This window comes from Tribolium castaneum, chromosome 3, assembly GCF_031307605.1.
Source record: "Tribolium castaneum strain GA2 chromosome 3, icTriCast1.1, whole genome shotgun sequence".
Lineage (NCBI taxonomy): Eukaryota > Metazoa > Arthropoda > Insecta > Coleoptera > Tenebrionidae > Tribolium > Tribolium castaneum.
In genome coordinates, this window is record NC_087396.1 from 11,562,908 (window position 1) to 11,570,762 (window position 7,855).

The following is a 7,855-nucleotide window of genomic DNA, read 5'->3' on the forward strand; positions in this document are numbered from 1 at the left end:
TGATTTCCATAATAGTGCTACATTAGTTATCTTTGTGTTGGAATAATTTGACACAATTATGGAAAATGCGTGTTTTGATACCAAAGCGGTTATAAATTTTCCGACGGGTGTTCAATTTAAGCAAAATATTTTTTGATACGCTTTCCAGTAACGACGTCTGTTGCATTTCCATTCATGATGACCAAGTTGCGTAAAAAATTCAAAAAATCGATGAAAAGCCAGCTTGTAGTTAGTTAAAAATTGCATTGTGAGTGAATTAAGCTTGTCCTGTGGTTGTCAATTTGAAATTACAATAATGATAGCGATTGCAGTGACTTCCAGCGAAAAATACTGTTGAGACAGGCGTTACAGGAGTGATTTAATTCTTTTGGGGCATTTATTTTGGTTTTGTAATTGAACGATTCGAGATACGCCCATGGTCTCGTTAAAGAAGGAACAAGAATATAGGAGGATCGGTGATGGCAGTCCCGACCCCGAAACAAGAAAAGCAAAAACGTATCTATTTGTTTACATGCATAAAACATAGATTTTTATTATCCCGAAAACACGGTCTAAGTATATGGTGCGATCGGTCCGTGTGTGTCTTTCTGGGGTTTTTCGATAGCTGTATATATCGGAACGACGGAACAGTATCGCAGCTTGCATATAACTAACATCAATTTCTCAGGCTGTCGGAGAATCATTGGATCGGAAATAAAATGTCCAAACCGAAACGTATGCCTCACAAAAGCAATAAATATACATGAGATGGTCCGTTCGATCTGATCTCGCATCAATTCTATAAATTAATTTGTTAAAGAGCAGGTGAAGCGGCCCAGCGTGGATGGAGTCGGTTCCTAGACGCACTATCACAAAGGTATCTCTACGGCCATGTTGTACTAATTTATATCGAGAATGCGATTAATTGCCCATTTGATTTATTCAAACGAATCGGGACGATATGTAAATGGGGCGATTTACCATCGTTCCTAATTGTTCGCCCATTACGATTACCATTGGGAAATTTGATGACTCCAAGAGCCGATCGTAAATTTACCTAAATGTCGCCCGAAATGGAACGGCACCTTTATGCTCCAAGTTTTACGACGTTAAATTAAAAATGCTGCGTTTGTTTTCAGGCGCGCATTTCGCAAATTTGTTCCCGAAATATTTTTTAGAAAAAAATAACTCGCTCTGAATGCTTCATTAGCCGACAAGAACCTTTCGGGGTGTCGTCCTTGATCTTGAGAAAACTGATGATTCATGGTCCCAAATGTTTCCGACAAGCCATCACGTACACGCTCATGAATGATATCGTAAAAGTCATTTTTATAGGAAATATGTGCTAATCCGTTCTCACTGTTTCGATTCGTCTCATAATTTATTGTTAACCATCGAGATATATCATTGTTTTGAGGTCCGCCTCGGCCACACGTTTCATTTAATGGGTAATACGTCAAAATTAACACGCCATTGTTGTCTAATGCGGCGGTTTACAAGCAACACCAACTACTCTTCATTTTTTGTTGTCGGAGGTATTTTGGCCAAATAACTGTCAGTGGTCAGAGAACTCGCCTCACTATTCTAATAAATAGCGAACAGTCGCAATAAATTAAAGAAATAAGTTTAACCGCAATGGACAGGTAAACAAGGAAACCCATTTCTGGATTTCGACTAAAAATAGGCCCAAGTTATAATTCATCGGGGCAGTCTTTTTACCTGACGGCCTGTCAGAATGACAGCTCTCGGCGATGCCGAACCAGCAATTATCGGTTTCCACAAAATTATACATTAATAGAATATTATTACAGACATTATTCCTACCATTCGGAAATTAAACGTTTAAGCTCACCGAACGTCAGAAATATGGTGCGGGCCTTGATCGAACTCACAACTTCTTATTTATTTGTCCAGAAGGCCTGCTATTACCCTCGACGGCCCATTTCACACGAAAATTAAACGCTCGCCCAATAACTAACATTCCCAGAGGTATTTCTAATGCTAGCCTGCCATGACAGACCAACGAGTTTTTCAATTCTTCAATCGAGGCTTTTATTTTCAAATTCAAAACGTTCCAACGATATATTTTTACGCAAATCAACAATTATGAATAAAATTTATTAAAAACTTCCATTATTTATTGCAAAAAGTATGAAAATACTAACGTATATACTTTTTTTAATTTTATTTATTAGATGAGTATAATAAACTTGATAGAAAATAAAGGTAAGTACATTTAGTGAAAAAATTGCAAACTACAGAATGTAAGTTCTTCATTGGACAATGCGCTTAAAGATTACAATAGGGAATAAAATATGTAAAATGTATTATGAACGAACTGCCATCAATTGATTTCCTGTTAAAATTTTAATAGGTATACTAGATAGCCTCATTAACTAACAAAAATATGGGAGATCTGATAGGTATTTATAATTTTTTTATTGGAGGTACATGCTCTAAACAATAACATGATTGCAATCAAACGAGCTTTTGTAGGGTGTCACTGGCTTTGATGTATTTAGAAAGCATTATACAGTAAAACGGAGATTGTCCGTTGTAGAGAGGTGTTCACTAATAAAAGGTGGGTAGTTCTAAATAAATAATTTTAAGCATAATTTCATAAACTGCCCATCAAACATATTCAAATTTAAAACCTCAGCAAAAATATATTTTACAAAAAAATGTTTTACTCGTACGCAGAATTTTGTTATTACACTTTTTATTTTGGTATATTATATTATAAATTATAACTAATAATCTTTTCAAAATAAAATTAAAATTATTACAAAAAATAAACAGATTTTTTACTTAAAATCTTTAATTTTTGTTTGGTTGCCTTTAGCAGTCTTGTTTTTTATAATAATTTTTCAGATGACACATAATTTCAGCTATTTTTTAAAAGGTTTTATCACGTTTTTCTAAAACGTGATTTATTGATATTTAATTCTGCATTTTTGGTATAGAATTTTTCATCCATTTCTACCAGGTTCTGGTGACAAATGTTTTTGAAAAAACCACTCTTTCATGTCCGTTGTAAGAGGTAAATTTATATGGTATTATAGTAATTAGAGATTTTTTTGTCCGTGTCCGCTATACAGAGAGTCCGTCGTAGAAGGGTTTTCTTACATTATTTTTTAATGCTTTTGTTAAGTTTTTACAAAAATGTCCGTTATGATGAGGTGTCCATTAAGCAAGGTTTTACTGTAATACTACAGTCGGATTGTCATTCTTTTAATATTTTTTTATCATTACCTTATCTTAGTTCTTGTAGCATTGCTACCTACTAAACACCACCCTTGAAAAGCGTAGTAGTTGTTCGATATAATCTGAAACATGAAAACTCAACTAGTGATAAGAAAAATATCATGCAAAAGTTTTCAAATAAAGGATAACACTTAAGTAAAAATATGGTAAAAACAAGCATTAAAGTCACATTTGAAAAGAAAAATTGTGATTTATTTAACACAATTGCAAATAATGTTATAAAACTTCTAATTATACAAAGTTTTGTAGCTTTACATAGGTTCATAAACGCTAGTAGTTGTAGTTTGCAAGAATTAAAACTAAAGAGTGATAAATTCAATATCAACAAAATAACAACAGCTAAAATGTGTTTAATGTTTTGTTCTTTTATATTTTTACACATTTGAGGCCTTCACCGAAGTATTGAAGTAATGATAAAAATAATACACTAAGCGCAATTTTGCATTAACATTTACGGACCTTGGACTAAAAAGGCAACTTTTAAATTCCGCAAGTTCGTTTAGTGTTGGGAATTTATCGCTCGCGCCGATTTGGTAAAATATGTGCGAGAGTAGCGATAAATGTAAATGAGTTTTTAGCTGAAATGAAGTAAGTTAGTGGCATTAGTGGATTGTTTTTCGATCGAGCATGTCGAGGGCTTGTCCCTCCAGCACAGTCGGGGTATTCGTCTCGGTCGAATTAAGCCGTCCTATGCATGCAGATAGAGTTTTATGGCCACTGCATTACGGCATTAGCATTTCCCATTTCCTCTATAGCCTTTCCACATATACATGGTACATGTAATTTAAGATTGCATCGTTAGTTGTAGTTCTCCATCACGAGGCCGCCGCCTCCATTTTCAATAGCCATCGGGGTGAAAAGTTGCCCAGCAGGGAGTTTCCCGACGGACACAACACGACTTTTAAATAGAGTTTTGGGTCAGTTATTCGACCACCCTTGAGTCGGTTCGGCTGGTGGCGTATATGGAAAACACTCTACCGAAAGCCATAACTCACCCGACGGACTGTTTCCCGAAAATTATGACCCTGTTTTGACATATGTTCGCTAAGTAAAGCGGTCGATTTTAATTTACGGTTTGTTTTTGTGGGAAAGTCGATCACCGATTCCTCCGGAGGAAATTTTCGGCCGTTGTGAGCGAGCGGCCGGAAGTGCATCGTAAGTCGTCGCGGGGGTGGAACACCTCCCCACCCGCGCCCCTGCGTTTCCGGCCAGAGCAAACTACTCCAACAGATAAGGCTGTTTTCGTTTCACATAGTCTGCATAATGTGCTCTTTGAGCCTATGCAAACTACATGCATTCACTCACTTCTATGAATTCATTATGGCTGAAAGATGGCCGTGTTTCGCCCTGATGAATAACGGCCTTATTTTACGGCACCATTGTTTATTTTGATTTGTTTAATCTTACACACCACTCCAATTTTACAAGCTATAAAATCGCTCATGCCCCAATTAAGAACACATGAAACCACCAACTGACGATTAAATGACGCAACTCTCTCGTCAAAGACAGATTCTATTCCCAATAACTCTTAAAACAATAAATAACCACTCAGACAAGGTAAATTCCTACGTTTTTAATTCAAAAATATACCCCTCCTGCATCAAAAAAATTAATGTTAAATTAACGTGTCCATTTTCTATTAAAAAAATAACAGTGGAATTACAGAAAAACATTTCAAATTTTTAAGATATCTTACTTTATGCTTTGTACTTCTGTAAAATTATTTAAAAAAAAACTCGCATTGAAGAGAACAAAAACAAACAAACAATAATTTTCGCAGCAAACACCACTATAAATGTGCAAGATGTCTAGAAAGCAAGTGCTTTACATTATTAGACAATGTCAAATATTTTGAGTAAAAGTAAACACAACAAAAATTAAAAAAAACCTCAAAGTCATGCCCCATTTCATTACAATTGATAAACTAAATAAAAAACTTTATAGAAAACTATAAACTAAGATTCAGACCTCTTAAAAAAAGCAACATTTCTGATGCAAAATTAAATTGGTATTGAATTTACAAATAATAATAATAATAATAATAATAATAATAATAATAATATAATATTAAAAACATGTAATATAGTAAGACCCTTTTTGAGAGAATAGTAACGTAGCCATTTCCTGTCTCTGTCGATAAAAAATGTAATCTCAGAGATAGTGAATGCCCCAATGAAATACTGTGATAATAATAATAGAAATAATAATAATAATAATAATAATAATAATAATAATAATACTTTATTAGTAAAACACACAGGCGAAGTTCAGATGAACAGTACAGCTGCTGTTCTCTGCTTTTCCACTCAAACTTTAGAAACAAGGAGAAAGATACATCAAAAGAAAAAAAGAGAGATTACAAAAAGAAAATAGATAAACATAACAAAGTACAAAATAATCAACAAATATTGTTAATAATGACTAGCTAAGAAGAATAAAGAAGTGCTTGAATTTATTCCATCTTGAATTTGAAAGTGAAAAATCGACCACTTCTATTTAATCTATTAGTTAATCTATTTCATACAAATACTCGTACCTACTCTGCTTTTGCAATTTTGCAAATCTAATTACAATGCGTTAAATTAAACAGATAAATGCATGTGAGGCTATAGCTAGGTTTCTAATTTATTTAAAAAACATATTTGGAATCAATTCATCAGATTGCCAAATAAGTAAACGTCTTGCAATATTTCAATCTCATAAAATTAGAAAATTAGCTGTCAAATATCATGTAAAGAGACTTTTAATGTAGGCAACGTGTATTTCTCTATGACAAAAAATGGAAAAGCATGATTAAAACTCATTATAAACTGGCCTTAAGTAGATATTTTGTTATACACTTGCTTTGATTATAATAATTATGGAACTATCCATATCACTACGACCACTTACAACAGAGCGATTTAAATATGACTCACTTAATTACAGGTAGAGCTATTATTGCAAAGATTAGTTTGAAACGAAAGTACAATTAGCCTTCAGTATACTATATTTTCAATTTTTTACCACATATTATCTAGATTTGTTAAAAATAAGTTTACTTTCGCAGTTCTAAAATTTTCAAAAAATTGAGAGGATGAACCTAGTGTGTATTCTAAAAATTTGTTCTCATTAAGAAAAAAAGCATTCAAAATTTAAATATTTTTATTTTATTAATCATAATTTTAAAAAAATTGCTAATTAATACACTTCCTGCGATTTTGTTGAAAGTTGAGTCTTCGCCTAAAAATATTAATTAAACTAATTCGCCGGTATCCGGGAAACTTAAAATATGCAAAGCCTCTGGCCGAACTGGGCTATTCAAATGAACTTTATCATTGATCTTTTAATACCGTTTAACCGACTTCGCGGACTTTCCGACCTTCACATCAAAGAGCACCCTGGAAAAAATTAATCCAACCGGAAATGTAAATCACGAGATTATGCGTTTTATAACGAGCTTTTATTAGTAAATTATTCGAATTCGTATGTGGCGTAAACGATAAAATCCGTGATCCGGCTGCTAATCGGCTAACAAGTCCCATTTCGAAAAACAAATCCCGCGCCCCAATTTCCAACTTCTCGGCGTTGTTATTTTATGCATATGCATGGCAAGGTATCTTGTATGCATTGGCGGCGCGAATTCGGGGCGTGTGAGGAATTCTCTCGGAAGGAGCGGCGGCGGCGTCCCCAGGCACGTAGTGGTGTCGCTGGAGGCGGCTGGATGATAAACGACGCATGTGTTTCCGGGGTAATGAGGAATCCGGCTGTAGCGCAATTGTCACCGGGCGCACTGCCGACACCGACTTTATTAAGGTGTAATAATTCTGATAACAGCTGCACTTTATATAATGATGCATGAATGCCGAGAACCGCCCCTACACGGCACCACCATATACACCAATATCAAAAATTTATTGCTACCACTCCATAAAAGGCGCCTCGAAGAACGAGCCTTTTTACGGGCCTTACATGTGCTTACCAGGGACGGATTCTCACACCAATCGATCCCATAGATTGCTCTAGCTTACTTATGCATGACCACTATGCATCTTCATCACACAAACAATAATGATAAAGCTACAAACTGAACTAACTTCTTCATTTACTATGTGTTAAATGTTAATCAGGAAAATCATTACCAATAAATTACTAGAAATTTTTATTGTCATTTACTTTTCAAGTGTTAAAGAATTACTGGATAAATAAATAGAAAACAATAAATTACAAAATACAAATAATACAAATAATAAAATAAATATAATAAATAAAATAAATAATACTAATACAATAATACAATAATAATACAAATTATACAATGAAACCACCCAATTCTATTCGTTTATTTCAAATTTACTGTATTTACCCTATATTTGTTTGTAGGTACACAATAATTAATTGAGTAGCAAACTTCAATACTTTCATTGATTGATTACAAAAGTTTTCTCATTAAAAATCGTTAGAGAGGCTTTACTAAATTTTAAATCTTTCCACTTTTTCTTCAAAACTAAAGTAGAAATTTAAAAAATACTGCCTTACATACAGGCTGTCCGTTTTTTAAGCACCACCAAAGGATCTCAACTATTATATAAAAGATACGAGACCGATTAAATTAAAGCAAAGTTGTTCA